This window comes from Diabrotica virgifera, chromosome 1, assembly GCF_917563875.1.
Source record: "Diabrotica virgifera virgifera chromosome 1, PGI_DIABVI_V3a".
NCBI lineage: Eukaryota > Metazoa > Arthropoda > Insecta > Coleoptera > Chrysomelidae > Diabrotica > Diabrotica virgifera.
In genome coordinates this window covers 210,948,062-210,966,804 of record NC_065443.1, presented here as the reverse complement: position 1 = coordinate 210,966,804, position 18,743 = coordinate 210,948,062, and the positions used below count along the sequence as shown (strand labels likewise).

Below are 18,743 nucleotides of genomic sequence, written 5' to 3'. Positions count from 1 at the left end.
CTGTTTTGAGATGGACGTTGAGAGGTGACTCAAATTTTTTTGCAGAAATTGCTTGAAAATAAATCAAATAATAATATTTGAGTTATCCTCCCTCTTAAAAAGGTCCGGAACATTGTTTAAATAATCAAAATGTCAAAAATTGAAGGAAAAATTCGATTTTTTTCTTCGTTTTTTGATTATAACTTTAAAAGTATTCATTTCCGAGAAAAGTTGTACTGACATAAAAGTTGCGTATTTAAATTTCCTACAATATAAAATTGGTTAAAAATTTAAAAAATAGTCACCCTAGTTGCAAAATAGGAATAATTGCGAAAAAACCATACAAAAACAAGTATTCGCATTTTACGTTTTTCAACCATTTATGCTAGACTTAGGACCTTCATATTTCACCCAGAAAAACTTTATGATACAGTAAAACAATACTATAAATTTCTTTAAGATCGGTTTAATAGATTTTGCAAAATAAATTTTGCAATCCAGCTTTCGCAAAAAAAATTCATTTTTCAAAATGTTACAGGACTGAAAATAAAGCAGATAGCAAGTTAAATTTTTTTTTGCTTATAGAAGTGTACTGTACCTTTCATATGCAATTTTCAAAATTAAAATCGATTAATTACCACGGCGTCAGAAAATTTTTGAAATAAACAATAATTTTTAGTGCTACGCGCAGGACAGCGGTGTTCGATTCACACAAGTTGATTTCCACCAAAATTTCTTCCAATCTTTATATAATATATTATTTTCTTACTCTATATTTTGTTGTATTTTAATATTTTAATTCCACAAAAATCAAACTAATTTTATTATTGTTTGTGAAATATTGTTTAAACAATTGCATATGTTTAAAAATAATAAACTTTTATTATTTAAGTTAAAATATATGAACAAAGAAAGTTTTTGATAATAAAATTGTTATTTCAAAAAATAGAGTATGTGTTTTTATTTTGCAATAAACAAATTTATTTATTTATATCGAAATGTAATAAAAATTAAAATGTATCAATCATTATCAAAGGTCATTGGAATGCCCAATCAGAGCAAACTATCCGATGTCCTGCGCGTAGCACCAATAATTAATGTTTATTTAAAAAAATTCCTGACGCCGTCGTGTTAATCGATTTTAATTTTACAAAATTGCAAATTAAAGGTACAGTACACTTCTATATGCAAAAAAATTTTCAACTTGCTATCTGCTTTATTTTCAGTCCTGTAACATTTTGCAAAAATGAATATTTTTTACGAAAGCTGGATTGCAAATTTTATTTTGCAAAATCTATTTAACCAATCTTAATAAAATTTACAGTGTTATTTTATTATGTCATAAGGTTTTTCTGGGTCAAATATGAAGGTCGAACGTATAGCATAAATGGTTGAAAAACGTAAAATGCGAACACTTGTTTTTGTATGGTTTTTTTTCGCAATTATTACTATTTTGCAACAAGGGTGACTATTTTTTAAATTTTTAACCAATTCTATATTGTAGTAAATTTAATTACGCAACTTTTATATCAGTACAACTTTTCTCGGAAATGAATACTTTTAAAGTTATAATCAAAAAACCAAGAAAAACATCGAATTTTTCCTTAATTTTTTGACATTTTGATTATTTAAACAATGTTCCGGACCTTTTTGAGAGGGAGGATAACTCAAATATTATTATTTGATTTATTTTCAAGCAATTTCTGCAAAAAAATTTGAGTCACCTCTCAACGTCCAAATGTACTAATATTTTTACAGATGCGTCCTGGTCTACAAGCAGCTATAAGAAACCGAAAAATTTCTCACCTGCAACACAAAGGCAGCTTGTGGAAGCTACAGGTGTAAGTATTTCAGTTGAAATGATAAAAAAGTGTTCGTGCCCAAGGAGTAAGCAGCAGGAAAGAGAAGATTGATTGCCTAAATTGGTGTCTTCAATACCAAAAAACTGGAACATCGGGAATTTACAAAATGTGCCATTTTCAGACAAAACCAGGATTTGTGTAAAATCAGATGACCGACGAATTCGTGTACTTAGAGGGCGAGGAAGACAAGCAAAAACGGAAAATGACAGATTTGTTCACAGATGTAAAGCATGAAGTGTCTTGTTCTGGTGAGGGATTATGATCGATAAAAAACTCATTTAATTTTCATCCAATCAACTTTAACAGCAACAGGTATTTTGATTTTATACTAAAACTTGTAGTAAGGTTCTGGAGATGTGCAATGGGAAAAAACTTAATTTTCATGCATGATAATGCACCTACAGGTACCAGCAGAGTGACTACAGACTTCCTTGAAGCAGAAGATATCACTGTTGTGGACTGGATTGCTTGCTCACCCTACCTTAACCCTGTAGAGTGTAGGTAGAGCATTTGTGAGATAAGCGCTTAAATGAAACATTAGAGCTCGCCAGGTTAATCCACAAAATACCGCACGGCTAGTACAAGCTGCTTTTGAAGAACAGAAACCTATTATCGTCTATTACAACTAATTGACAATTTGATTACGAGCGTGCCCACGCAAATTCAAGCTTGCCTAAGGGCTAGGGATGGTAACTCTGACTACGAAAGGAACATTTTGACGCCTGTCAAAATTTTCAATGTAATTTAAATGTAATCATTTTTCGCAGAATGAAAGATTACTTTATTACTATTACCGAGGGCCGAAAGTCCCTTATAGACTAAGAGCCGCTATAGGTGAAATTTCTTAATCATTTTAGGCACGACGGGACCCTATAACTTAAATAGTAGAACCTAAAAGAAAACGTTTGGGCACTGTGCCGTCACTTTTCAATGGCACATGCGTCTACAGTGGCGCATCAAACTTTTCACTTATGGACGGGATACATAAATTAAAGAATACCCTCCCTCATGACCAGAATTTAATTTTTTTCATTTTTTTAAGTTCTATGTGATTAAGACATAAGATTCATCGTAATTTTTACCCACCACCCCCTTCTCCCTACCCCCACCATCAAAAACTTTATTTTTCGATTTTATTTTTTTTTGTGGGATGCAGTCAATTTTAAAATTTCAAAAAATTCACACATTGCTAAGGCTTTTATATAACACGTCTATTTTTTATAGACCTGTAGGTTAAGTGTACATAACCTCAAAAAATTTTTAAAATTTTTTTTTTGGAAAAAAGTATATAACTTTTTTTGGGGATAGCTGTAGATCTAGTTTTTTCTTAGTCTTGTGTATTTTATCAAACACTATATTTCTAATTTTTTTCAGATTTTTCTGTAACGCTGATCACCTTCAAAAGTCCAAAAAACTGTTTTTTAAGTGGGTTTTGGGGGGGTTTGAACGTGTTTTTCTGATTTTTAAATATTCTAAAGGACTCAGTTACTTCAAGTTACATATAACCTATAAAAACAAAATTGATTTGATATATTATGAAGTCTATAAAATAGGGAAAATCCCCCAAAGCCCCCCAAAAAACAGTTTTTCGGATTTTTGAAGGTAGGGAGCCTTACGGAAAAATCTGAAAAAAAATTAAAAATATAGTGTTTAATAAAGCACACAAGACTAAGAAAAAATTAGACCTGCAGCTATTCGTCAACAAAAGTTATACGCTTTTTTGAAAAAAAAAATTTCTTTTAATTTTTTGAGGTTATGTACACTCTACCTATGGGTCTATAAAAAATAGGCATGTTTTATAAAAGCCTCAACTATACGTGTGAATTTTTTGAAATTTTAAAATTGATTGCATCCCACCAAAAAAAAATAAAAACGAAAAATGAAGTTTTTGATGGTTGGGGCAGGGGGAAGGGGGCGGTGGGTTAAAATTACGCTGAATCCTATGTGTTAATCACATAGAACTTAAAAAATAAAAAAAAATAATTCTGTTAGTAAGGGAGGGTAACATTTAATTTATTGTTCCCGTCCATAAGTGGAAAGTTTGATGCGCCACTGTCGACGCATGTGCCACTGAAAAGTGACGGCACAGTGTTCAAACGTTTTCTTTTAGGTTCTACTATTTAAGTTATAGGGTCCCATCGTGCCTAAAATGATTAAGAAATTTCACCTATAGCGGCTCTTAGTCTATTAGAATGAAAAAAAGTTTCTTTTGAAATTAAAAATCACACTAAATTTTCTTAGTTTTTCACCCCTGAAACTTATTAAAATAAACATTATAGAAGTTTTCAGGGACTTTCGGCCCTCGGTAATGACGTAATCTTTCATTCTGCGTTTAAATTTTTCAAAAATACTTGTTTTCTCAGGATTCGAAAAAAATGAATCCCATTTAAATAGCATTGAATCCAAAAGTTCGTACCCATCCCCTTAAAAAAATAAATAAATAAAAACAATTTAAACACTATTCGTTTTACATTAAAATTTTTTATGCTACTGACTTTAAAGAATTTATTGTTTTCTTTAATTTTTATGTATTGGTCATTAAATTGCTTTAAAATAAATAAATATTGTTTGACTCCGTATGATGTTTTTTAAATTCGCTTGAAATAATAAGAAATATCAGATGATTCCATATAAGTTTGGTTTTGTGTATTTCTGTTATTGCATTTTTTTTCCTATTTTTATTTTGCTTTTTCTTTTTATTATTTATCTAATTTTAATTCTAAATGAAATCAAATAACTACACCCACCGGCACAAAATTCCGCCTCCCAAAATTTTTGATTAAGTTTGGCAATTTATAACTTTATTATTTGTGCTCCGATTTTCAAGATTCTTGCACCAGTTTATAGGTACATGTATTGATATCGTTTGGTATTATTCCGATAAGACAAAAATTTTGCTTGCATGGCATTATACAGGGATGAATGGAAGCATTGTATTTTCTCCTAACTTTAAAAAATTCTGTGGAAAAATGGAAGAGCTGATTTTGTTTCATAGTCCTGTCATATTATTCCGGAGGCATCACTAAAATTTTGTTTTTTTGAATTATCCCAATATCTCTTTTCTTGTAAGAGCTGTACCATTTTTTTGTAAATAAAAACACTGATGGACTCATAAAATAGAGGTTGTATTGATAACATTAGAATGGCCCGCATGCAGTCCAGATCTCAATCCTATTGAGAATTTATGGGTTGAATTAAAAAAAGCTATTCGCCGTCATCCTAGACCTCCAGAAAATTTGGTACAGTTAGGCCTTGGTAGAGGAATATCGGGCTATTCCCCAGGCAAGAATAACACATTATGTTTATTCGATGCCAAACAGATTGCGAGCAGTCGTTGCTGTAAGAGGTGGACATACCAGCTATTGAATTGTTTTGTTAATTTTAGTGCGTTTGATATTTTTATTTAAAAAAACCCTTCAAAGCAGTGTTTTTATTTACAGCTCTTACAAGAGATATTCGGATAATTCAAAAACGAAAACAGTGATACCTCCAGAATAATACAAAAGGAGTATGAAACAAAATCAGCCTTCAATTTTTCCACAGAATATTTTAAAGTTAGGAGAAAATACAACGCTTCCATTCACCCCCGGATAATGCCATCTAAGCAAAAATTTTTGGTTACCGGACTAATAACAAACAACACCAATGCATGTACCTACAAACTGATGCAAGAATCTTGAAAATCGGAGTACAAATAAGAAAGTTATAGATTGTCAAACTTGATGAAAAATTTTGGGTGGCGGAATTTTGTGCCGGTGAGTGTATAATCAAAATAACATTATACTAAAATTGTCATTAACCTTTTTTTGTAAGTTAAAATGAGCATAACAATGGGCTTAGCCATATGAAAATGTTACAAAAACGCTGTTCTATTTAGTTTTCGGTCTTTACACAAATCTCAGAAAGGCAAAAAGAGTTTACCACATCTCCAGGACGACACATTCCGGACCTCTTTTTGCCAGAAAATCGATAAGACATGTTTAACGAGAGCCACAACAACGATAACGCCTAGACGTTGCTAGAGACCATTAGAGTGGAATATTTATACGACCCTACATCTCTGTTTCCATCCAGGCCGACGGCAAGTCCGTGCCGCCTCCCGACCATCCGTGAGGTCAATTTGAGGCGGCGTGACCTAATTCTCGAGTGCACCTTGTTCCCGACGCGTCGGCACGAGGACGAACTAAAAAGTTCCTGCAACGACAGAAAAAGGGGTTTTGGAAACAAATTAACCAAGTTTACAACCAGAAGGCTTGGTAGATCAGAAATTGCTATGGTTATAACTTTCAACTTCGAGAAAGGGTTACTGATACTTAATGAAAATTCATTAAATTAATAAAACTTTGTAAACTGACAGTAAAACATGAATTCCTTGCAACCATGAATTTATAAAATCAACGTGGGTAGTTGTTGAATAGTTGATTCTGAGAAAAGACGTACAAACAACCAATATTTTTATTTAAAAATTTATGATTGTGTGGAAATAATGATGCAAAAACAAAGTATGTAATTAAATTGTATAAATTGTAGTTAAATTCCCAATAAATAAATTAATAAAATATAAAATCGAAGTTAGGTCACACCAAAACTGAATAAATTCTATGAAACATAATATGTACTTTATTTTCTTTTTCTTGCGTTTACTGGGTAATATAACACTCACCGGCACAAAATTCCGCCACCCAAAATTTTTGATTAAGTTTGACAATCTATAACTTTATTATTTGCACTCCGGTTTTCAAGATTCTTGCATCAGTTTGTAGGTACATTAGGTCTGGATCCCGCGTATGAAAAAAAAGTTGATTAATAGCATGCTGAACATTTTTTAATAGGTTAAGAATGTCTAGTCGGATAAACTTTGATATATGGGAACACTGGAACAGGGGCAGTTTTAATTGTGGAACAGGTTAAAAATTTGAAACGGTCAGACCACGAAAACGCAACATTTATTTTGTCCTACAGAATAGACTTAAACTCTCCGAACAGAGATTAAACTCTCATGCAAAAATCAGACAGCTATTTATCACCTGTCATAATTCCTGTCATTTGACATATTCTACATGTTCCACTCATTAAAACGCCCATTTGGTGATAGATAGCAGTCTGATTTTTGTATGAGAGTTTAATCTCTGTTCGCAGAGTTTAAGTCTGTTCTGTCGGACAAAATACATGTACCGCTTTCGTGGTCTGACCGTTCCAAATTTTTAACCTGTTCCACAATTAAAACTTCCCCTGTTCCAGTGTTCCCACATATGAAAGTTTGTCCGACTAGACACCCTTAAGCTATTAACAAATTTTCAGCTAGCTATTAATCAACTTTTTTTTCATACGCGGGATCCAGGCCTACATGTATTGATGTCGTTTTTTATTATTCCGGTAACAAAAATTCTTTGCTTAGATACATTATATGGGGGTGAATGGAAGCGTTGTATTTTCTCTTAACTTTAAAAAATTCTGTGGAAAAATTTTGAGTGCTGATTTTGTTTCATACTCCTCTTGTATTATCCAGGAAGTAGCACTAAGTTTTTGTCTTTTAAATTATCCAAATATCTCTTTTCTTGTAAGAGCTGTAAATAAAAACGCTGCTTTGAAGGTTTTTTTAATTAAAAATATCAAACTCACTAAAATTAACAAAACAAAACAAAATTAACAACAAAATCAAACAATTCAATAGTGGGTATGTCCATCTTGCAGCAACGACTGCTCGCAATCTGTTTGGCATAGAATAAAGATGTGTTATCCTTGCCTCGGGAATAGCCGATATTCCTCTACCAGGGCCATAACTGTACCAAATTTTCTGGAAGTTTAGGATAACGGCGAATAGTTTTTTTTAGTTCATCCCATAAATACTCAATAGGATTGAGATCTGGGCTGCATGCGGGCCATTCTAATCTTATCAATCCAACCTCTATTTTATGAGTCAATCAGTGTTTTTATTTACAAAAAATGGTACAGCTCTTACAAGAAAAGAGATATTCGGATAATTCAAAAAACAAAATTTTAGTGATGCCTCCGAGATAATATGACAGGACTATGAAACAAAACCAGCCCTTCCATTTTTCCACAGAATGTTTTAAAGTTAGGAGGAAATACAATACTTCCATTCACCCCCGTATAATGCAATGCAATCAAAATTTTTGTGTTATCGGAATAATATCAAACGATATCAATACATGTACCTACAAACTGGTGTAAGAATCTTGAAAATCGGAGTACAAATAATAAAGTTATAAATTATCAAACTTAATCAAAAATTTTAGGTGGCGGAATTTTGTGTCGGTGAGTGTGAATAAAAATTTAGTCTCACTTCCATTTCCGAAGACCATATCGTTGATTGTCTTTCTGAGAGACTTCTTCCGTTTGATATCCCATCCCATTTTTACAATTTCATCGTTTCCCATTTTCGTTACATTTTGTGTCCAATTTCTTCTTCGTTCTTTTCTCCATCCCACTACATCTTGGACATCACATGTTTGCCTGATATCTTCGTTTCTTACTCGATTCTGTCTAGTTTTCCCTACTATAGATCTTAATTTCTTCATCTTCGCTCTTCTTAGGGCCTGTTTTGTTTTAATTGTATCAGCTCTTGTTTTTATCGCGTATGTAAGTATTGGTCGAACGTTTTATAAACTCTTGTTTTTGTTTTCAATCCTAGATGATTGTTTCTCCACACAATGTGTCTTAGCGCAAAGACAGACGAACCACTCTGCAGCGCTACTCTGTGGATGCACAAAGTGCCTTAAACAGGCGATTTTGTATCCCCAATGATTTTGTAATGGCCGCCGCAGTGGCGAGAATCGACAACAGTAGCTGGCGACAGTGGCTGGATACTAATGCCGATCCTCGCCACTGTGGCGTCCATTACAAAATCATTGGGACTACAAAATCGCCTGTTTAAACCACTTGGTGGATCCACAGAGTAGCGCTGATCGTCTGTTTTTGCGCTTAATGTTGTAACGTTAAAAACGTCACATATTTGTTATTTTATTTTTAAATAATTATTTTACTTTATTTTCTTTAATATTTCATTAACAATAATTTTCTTCCATTTGTTTTACCAGTTTTCTTCGTTAAAAACTCGTTGGCACCCTCTTTTATTATCTTCTATTTAATATATCTCTTTTCATCTAAAATCTAAATCATCATACTGAACGTACCCCGTATATTCTTATTCTGTAAGTAACTGTCTTTCAATACGGAACATACCTGCTACTTCATACGTACTTGGTCGTCATTTCAAATGTCGTTTTCAATGACAGTGTCACTTCATCCCTACCCGCTGACACAAAATGAAAATGGAAGAGAAAAATTAATCTTATAAAAGGCAATTACAGAGCTGATAATAGCTATCTATTTCCAGACTTATTATTCCCTTGGGGTGAGTTTTGTATTTAAGTTTTTTATAGTCTACTTTTAATTTTTTATAATCATTTTTTCTTATACCTAACCTTCAAATGTTCAACCATGTGTTTGGTTTCTATATTTCTTTTCATCTATTAATATGCACGTGTACACTAAGGCTGACAACAATGGGACCATGAAATCTAGACTGCAACGACCACCATCTCTAGCTGCAGGGGCCTAGGGCCGAACATCTGACCAGGCCTACAAGAAGTCAACAGCTGTACCGTTCGACATCAAGAAGTTACCATCAGATACCAAAAGCCATAAGTATAATCTAAAAATTGTTAGTTTTTGGCAAGAATTTGAATAGATTTGTTAATGCACTTAATGAGTCATATTTTTATTATATCTTTATGAACAATAAACATGATTAGTTAAAAATATTGTTTTGTTTGCTTTCATTCCAAACTTTCATAGTTCATTTCTAAGATTAGGACAAGACGAACACACACCTGAGAGACTGAGCTAAGCTGAGGGTGTAGCGATGGCTATCTTGGATGATTGAGGTAATATTTTCGAATATTATTTCAATTAGCTGGGGTAGTCCATCGCGCCTTTTTTTCGTTTCAATGTACTTGCAGTGGCTGCTTTTGTGGCTTGGTTGGCTATTTCTTTATTGTCTCGGTGGCTTGCTGTCCTCCCTAGTATGTTATCCTACGCAAGGGTATAGTGACGTAATCATGTTTTATTGATGGTGATTGGCCATTCAACTCCATTTTGAGTTTTGGTAGATGCTTCCTGAAGAGACAGTCCTGTCATTTTTTAATTTGATCACACCAGCATGAAGATCTGCCTTTTGATATTCTATCTTCGACTCTACCTTCGACGATATCTTTCTATTCCCTCTTTCCTTCTAGTACTATGACCAAAGTATTTCAGAACATTTCTGTTTACTTTTGTAATGATTCTGGTATTAATATTTAGTTCTTGAAGCACAGACTCATTATACGATGTGTTATCCATGGAATTTGTGATATCCTCCTTTAAACCCACATCTCAAAGGCGTTGATTCTGTTTGCGTCAGCTTTTTTGATAGTCTACGTTTCAGAGGCATATGTTGCAATAGGGAACATCAGTGCACGTGCACATATAAGACGAAGTTTTGTGGAACAGTTATTGGAAGAGCTGTGTTCTATAATAAATTAATTAGTCGATATGGACTGTATTAAATAGTGTGATGTATAATGCCTTTTAGGTCCAAACTAATTAAAACTCTCTTTCTTGGTTCAGATACATTATATTTACACTCAACTCCATCAATGACTAACTATAACAACGTGTTTACATATAACAGTAACGACCTAGTACAATAATTAAATGCTGAGTACAATAATCTTTCTCCACCGAGTTAATGTTTATATACACATTTAAATAATAACAAAACATGACAATTCAATGTTACTTGCGGTTATTGATACAAGAACAGATACTACATGGATTAATGACTTTGAATGAGTTTTAAACATATTTTGTACAGGGTGATATTATAATACCACACCTCCCCGTTTTGTTAAGATTACATATTTTTAAAATAAGATTGATTGTCTATCATCGCCGTTTTTAAAAAAAAAAGAAAGTCCTAAGAAGAGAAGAAGAATATCTGAGTGTATATCCCTCTTTCCCTTTCACAGAGTGTTTATGATTACCTAATACTATTTTCAAAAATTAAATTTCCTAACTATCCTAACTAACTGTAACATGGTACATTTCAGATCAATCGATTTTTCCCTAAACATGTATATTCTTTTTCCTATTTTACACAAAAGTTCATATTTTCCCTATACTAAAACTGGTATTTTATAACCTATTACTAGTTCACGTAATTTCACGTCGTGTCTTTTCGTCCTTTTTTTTTTTCGTTCACTAATTCACTTCATCAAAACAGTGTCCACAGTGAATGAAATTGATCCTAACTTTTAAATAGTCTTTTAGTGCCTATAAGCCGTAACTAATTTAATTGTAATAAAATCTCGAACTTTAATACTTCCTACGCTAAGCTAAATATTACCTAAACTTCTATTAAATGGTATATAAAAAAAAGAATTTAACGTTACTTTACTATTTCATCTTATTATTTCAGTCTTATTTTGATTTATTTATATACGCCTTACTAACTTTAAAATATTGTACCTATAATAAAAATGTAATCTCTCTAAAACTTTTAATATGTCTCTAAAAACTTCTAATAACTCTCTTGTACCTATAATAAATATTTAATCTATCTAAGAACTTCACTTTTTGTGTCCCTTTGCTTACTATCTACTAACACTTATTGTAAGATATTGTCTATCCTTAATTCAAACACTTCCATTTTCCGCGAAAATTTAACCTGAATTCATTATCTACATTTAAAAATAAGTTATTTATAATTTACATTACTTTAGAGAAAAAAAAAATTTACAACTTTAATTCTTAGACATAATTCAATGATTAGCTACTTATTTGATATTATTCTTAATTCTGCTTTATTTTGACATTTCTGACAAATTTTATTTTCCTTGTTCCATTTTTCCCACATATTTTAATAAAATTATTTTTTTCTCTCTCTCTCTTCTTCTTGTCTGGTACTATAACTATATTTCTTCATTTTTCTCCACATAATAACACTTCTACAGTGTACATAATTCATCTTCATATAACAATCATTTGTCATTTAATCATCAATATATCATTTCATAATATAACATCATAATAATCACTTCCTTTACTTATCCCTCAATGCCTACGTTCGACTAATCAAAGTGGCTTTACTCGAGAGAAAAGTTCCAATTCTTCTACATATTCCATATAACAATCATAATACTCAATACTAGCCACGAAACCTCTACAATCTACCTTAACAGAAGCGGGTATAACATCGTTGGCTAGATCAAATTCTTTTACAAATTTCACAACCTCAATCCCTTGCTTTGAGGCCGTTGTTTATTCACGAATAATCATGAATAAAATAGGTACTCTCAAAACACAGAGTGGGTCTCTAATAAGCTTTCAAGCTTCTATAAATCACTTAGTACCTTCCTAATTTGACAAGAGCAGTGGGTTTCTTATTGTCTCTAGTTGCCTCATAATATTTAGCTTATAATATTGTTAGTTATTCTTCTTATCTATATAGTTCTCCAGATTCCTTATCTCGACTCTTCAGGTCGGTTCGTTAAAAATAAATCTCTTGCTTATAGCAATGTTTGTCTTAAGCTCTTATATTAACGTATGTCATCACTAATCATTATTCATTAAAAAAAAATCATTTATATATCATTTATCACACAAAAATTATTAATTCAGGTTCATATCACAAAATTCGAGAGAAAAAATTCGATATTCTATAAAATATTCAAAAATAACCGTACTAAAAATTGAAATCGGATAGAGATTTTTCAAATAAATTCAATAAAAATTCAAAATTCAATAATAGCACATATAATAAACTTCGATAAAAATATTCAATTCAAAAATCACTTCATATTTCAAAATTTAAAGATATTCTTAAGAAAAAAATCGATACTTCATAAATTATTCAAAAATCAGCAAAGATAAATATTAAATTTTCAATAAAAATATAAAAACGAGGGAAGCATTTTTAATAAAGATAGACATTCTTACTTACATTTTATCACTTGTGTCTTTTTTCACTGGGTTCTCTGCATTCTTTCCGTCCTGGTCTGGTCCATTTTCCGCCGTCGGTGTTTCCAATCTGGTGCCGCCATCTTTGTTCCTTACAGAAGATTCTCCTCTAATCTGCAGGATCAGCCAGGATCCTGGCCAGAATCCTAACCATTATGGTTATGGTGGTGATCATAATATTGATAAAAGAGATTCTAAATCCACAATGAATATTATTTCCTATAGCTGGCTGTATACCATTAATCACAAAAAATTTAGTAAAATGTAATATATTTTATTTAAAACTCCCTTAAAGGGCTACAACACAGAACGTTTTTTGACTAAAAAGTTCATCATCCCTGCTGTTAACATGTTTATAACATGTTGAGCCACCAAAATGTGTGGACAAAACCCTTTAAATATACAATTATGAAAAGTTTACATTATTATATTAAATTAAACATGATGTTTAAAATAAACCTAGATATAGCATCAGGCTTCACAGGACTCCCCGCACAATAAGGACATAACCTCCGGACCAGCAACCCACGTATTGTATGGGGAGCCTTGCTATGCCTGATGCTATAGCTAGGTTTATTTTAAACATCGTGATTAATTTAATATAATAATGTAAACTTTTCATAATTGTAAAAACACTAAGTTTTCAATCTAATGGAATATAAAACAACATAATGTTACTCTACATCCCACCAGACTGAAAACAATGGGAACCTTCTCTGGTTACACCTCCGAGGCTTCTACAATTTGCAAGCCATACGGATGCTGAGACTAAGGAAGATGAGGGAATTTTACAATTTATAATTCACTTCCCATCTGCTCAGCGCGGTAAAGTTCCAACGAGAATGATTCCCTTCGTACCCCAATCAGAGTAAACATGTAAATAAAAAATGAATAACCATTTTCAATTTCGTTGCAAAATGAAAATACAACTGCACCATATTCTAGTCCAATCAGAAAGTGCAGCAAGCACCTCTACCGGTTTCGAAAGTTATTAGTCTCTCATCAGGAGGCACATATGCTGCTCTCTCTGATCCAACCAAAACAAACCCCGGCGTGCAGTCACGTACCCCGGCGTGGAGTACGAAGGGAACCAGAGAAAGTTCCCATTGTTTTCAGTCTGGTGGGATGTATAGTAACATTATGTTGTTTTATATGCCATTAGATTGAAAACTTAGCCTTTTGATAGCAGTTGCCGCTAGGGCATTTATGCCATTTCGTTCGTTGCAATCCGTGACTGCACGTCGGGGTTTGTTTTGGTTGGATCAGAGAGAGCAGCATATGTACCTCCTGATGAGAGACTAATAAGTTTCGAAACCGGTAGAGGTGCTTGCTGCACTCTCTGATTGGACTAGAATATTTATTTATTTTTTTATTTATTATTAAAACTTACAAACACCACCTAGGTAGTAATTACATGTAAGAGTGCTCATTATTTACTTGGTATAACAATATACACACAAAAAATACAAAAAAATACAACATACACACAAGTACAAAATAAAAACACAGAAAGTAAACACATTAAAAAAAGACACAAATTAATAAAATTTTAAAATTGAGTCCATTACTTATCTATTCATAACACTTTTTAATATCCCTTACACTACAGTTAAAGAGGTCTATATCACAGATATTTATTAACGCATTACACTGATGTTGCATATAGTTTACTATTGCAAAAGAATTATATGGACTACAAGAAAATATGTCATTACTGTTTCCTTTTAGGTTGATCTTTGGCACATGAAACCTAATAAAGTTGATCAAACCACATGTCTTATATTTAACATTGTTAATAATATTATGAATAAACACAACACAATGCATATTTCTTCTTTGCTCTAATGACTGCAAGCCAAATATTTGAAGCAACTCTTTTGATGGCGTAAGATGAGTATACACATTGTATTTCTTAAGGTATTTCTTATATATGATTAATATGAACTTTGGCTTCAGGAGCCCATACCACTGATGCATATCCTCAGTTTGGTCTGACTAAAGCGTTATATAGTCTAATGGTTGTGTTTATACTAAAGTGTTTGTAATTTCTTATTACAAATCCCAATATGGTGCGGCTGTATTTTCGTTTTGCAACGAAATTGAAAATGGTTATTCATTTTTGATTTTCATAATTGTATATTTAAAGGGTTTTTACCCACATATTTTGTGGGCTCAGAATGTTATAAACCTGTTAACAGCACTGATGATAAACTTTTTAGTTCGAAAACGTTCTGTGATGTAGCCCTTTAAGGTATTTTTTAAATATAACTTTTATAAAGCATTCTACTAAATTTTTTTGATTCTAAATATTCTATATTTATTGTATTATTCATTTCCGTCCGCCGCTGCACTTTTAAACGATCAATTTTCAGTAAGTTACAATCTACGACCGATACCTTTGAGCCTTTGCGGCCTTTTTAGCGGGGAGTCGTCATTAGGGTCGCCATGCAGGATTATTATAGCATACTTCAATGTTAAAAGGTGGCGAACGAGGGTTGACATGTTCCATGCGATTAACTGAATATGTTTTCATCAGGAGTACGTTTATTCAAACATAGTGACATGTTTGTCGCTGGATAATGTGGGTATTTACGTAGAAAATGTCGGAAAACGAGGAAAATGTTATTTGACGTGAGATCCTATTTAAATAAATTTGTGTTGTAAGGATAATAAAATAAAAGAAATACATGTGAGAGTGAGATATACAAAAAAAGCTAAAAAAAAAAGGAATATCGAGAAAAATCTCACATTCAAGTGCAAGAAATGGAGAGAATTCTAGTTTCCACCGCTTTCTATCTCGCTAGTCATCATCATCATCCCGTAGATGCCTTTCAGTTATGGCTTGTCTGATACCCTCTTGCCATGTATTTCTCGAGCGCCCTCTTCTTCTTCTCTGCACTGGCCTTAACTCCATTGGAAGTTTTTGTTGGCCACCTGTCTCCATTCATACGTCTTACATGTCCGTACCATCTCAAACTCATGGTTTCAATGGTGTCAATTATTGTTTTTTCAATTTTCAATACGCATTCTTTTCCATATCCCGCCATTGCTTATTTTTTCGCAAAGTGTTAGCCTACAACAAGGTCTCAAAACCTTCTATTTACAGTAGCTTCTTTTTTAAACATTCTGTCATTTGCCAGACCTCAGCTTCATAAGTTGCTTACCTTGTCCAACTCGTTTCTTAATTTCGGTCTCACTAGAGCTTTCTTTAGTAATTGTAACTTCAAGGTAGTTGTATGATTCAACTTTTTTAATTCCACAGTGGTCTAGCACTAGATTATTTCGGCTTGCTTTTCCAATAACTAGATATTTTCTATATTTACCGTCAAACTCTAAGCCTTATATTCTTCATCCAACTTTATGAACATATATCCTCTTACCCTTTACAGCATCCTCATCTGCAGCTAATATGACCTTGTAGTCAGCAAAGTGTAAAGTGAAAAGTTTATCGTCATGTATACATATATCCAAGCTATAACATCTGCGTACCCCATCTATGATATCGTCGTCATGCTAAATTTAAATGAATTTTAAATAAGGTTGGAGCTATTGTGCAACCTTGTCTTAATCCTTTAGTAATTGAAAATTACTTAAGTGATACCACTTACACCATTACTCATTATTCACAGGCCTCAATTTACTGAAGGATATGCTATCTTACGCTTTTTTAGATCTTACGAATATCATATGTGTTTCTGCTGTTTTAGCCAAACATGTTATCAGCACAAGACCTTCCTGCACGCAATCCACTTTACTCCTCCTCTTTCGTAACTTGGTTTTCTATTCCTTCTTTTATAATATTGCCGTAACGTCTGGAAACAGAGTTTGTTTTTCTTCTGTGGCCTTATTTATGGATATTTGATAAGAAGGCTGTTTTCCATTCGTTGCATACCACATTGCAGGTTTTACAAATATTTTATATAAGTGTTGAGGGAAGCTTGCATGTCCGAATTTAAGCTTACAAATGGTCACAATATCATTCCTTGTAAAATCATAATATTGGTTCCACAGCACTGTCGGAATACTTGAATGTAACAGTGTGCATCGTGTGGGGCTATTAGAGCAATAATTTCCAATGCAATTCCCATTTTCCCTTAAAGTTACTCTTAGATATCGTTAAATATTATTGAGCTCCTAAATTGTTCTCCATATACTTGTCGTAATGCTTGTTTGTAATTTGTCGAACCGCAGGCAAGTTTACTCCAATGTTATGAAATTTTGACACTATTGGCATTTCATAGGTTAATAATTAAGTTATATCGGCGATTTTTTGTATTTTCTGCGTTATTCTTTTAATTTTTAGTCTGCTTTTATAGAAAAAAATAATGTGTGTGTACTTTGTACGCACGTAAGAAGTTATACTTCTATTATATGATTTCAACGAAATAAATGTACTTTTAACAGGTTATTTGTATTTTATTTAAAGATTAAACTAATTTTTACTTACCACATACTTTCCAAAAATGTTTATTAAAACAATACCAAAAAAAATAGAAAACACACGGATTCGAACCGGGGACCTCTCGATCTCCAGTCGAACGCTCTACCACTGAGCTATACTCCCTTTGTTTTTACGGATTACAAGATTTCCAGACATAGTGACAAATAGATCAAGTGAAGTATAAAAATACTTTAAATATTACTTAAGACCGCTTTACAGCTTGCAAGAAAACTTGCTGCAATTTCTTTCATGCAAGACTTTCATGCAAGTCTATTGCATGGTCTATATGTGCGATTTTACAGCTTGCAACCCGGCTTGCAGTTGAAAGTTTTACCCTTGACCTAACTTATAAACTTTTGTTTTTTTTTTAATTACTTTATTGCTGTTTATTTAACTTGGTAAATTTCAAAATGCCAAGACTATCAAAAATAGCCAAATATAAAAGGAAAAAGGCGGTAGCAGCAACCTTAAGAATTATTATTGCTGCAGCCAGCCTTTTAGTAACTAATTTAGAACGCCGAGATCGGAGATGGTGGGTAAGACCTTAGTTGAACAAGAAGAGGTGTGATATATCTCTAACAGAAGAATTTATCCAAGTAGATGATGAAAATGACTCTAGTTTTCTACAAATGAATGAAGATACATTTTAATAAACTCTTGGGAAAAATTGAACACATAAGTAATCACGAAGAAATCTGTACTTCGAGATACTATTTCTACGAAACACAAATTAATTATTCCTAAGGTACTTAGCTAGAGGAGAGAGCTTCCGTAGCTTAATATACAATTATAGAATCTCAGAAAGTGCCATTTCATTATTCATTGCAGGTAGAATTGCAAGCTGTAAAGCGGCCTTTACTATCTTATTCCTGGGGAAGACAAATCCAACGACACAAAAATTATAATAAATATATTTACTAAAAACACTAATATATTCTTTCCATACCCTTTTTGAACTGATAGATACATAACTTAAAAGATTTAGCAACGATTTAGCAAATATATCCATACTGTCTGTGTGCCCATGCGCGCAGAATAATAAAAATTCACACCCAATCACGTCTAAAGAAGTATAACTTCAAAAACAGTTATTTTTAGAACTCTTTAGCGACGTATTAGTATAATAAAATATTTATGGATTACCGTTAAAGGCCGACATGATCAACAAAAAAAGAAGATCTGATGTATTTGTTGATTTTTCTAGTGACATTATTGGGTGCGAATGTGTCTTCACTCGTGGTTTAAAAACAGGGTATAGAAGAGTATTAGATGGAAAATGAAAGAAGCAATCCAGAGTAAAAAAAATATCGCAAAGATGACACTCGGGAGATGAAGTTAGATATGTTGCAAGGTTATTATGGGGAATATAGCAGAAATATTTTAAAAATATATTACAATATACTGATTTAGGAGAAAAATAGAAAAGCTTTTCGTAT

At 32.5% G+C, this 18,743-nt stretch overlaps 1 protein-coding gene and 1 non-coding gene across 5 annotated transcripts in view; both read right to left on the bottom strand.

Annotated features, from left to right (window-relative positions):
* LOC114346117 (E3 ubiquitin-protein ligase RNF19A-like) overlaps positions 1-18,743 on the bottom strand; it is a 500,767-nt gene that overhangs the window by 97,790 nt on the left and 384,234 nt on the right. The window lies entirely within an intron of this gene.
* Trnas-gga (transfer RNA serine (anticodon GGA)) lies at positions 17,359-17,430 on the bottom strand. Its single transcript has one exon. It is a non-coding gene; the product is annotated as a tRNA-Ser (tRNA).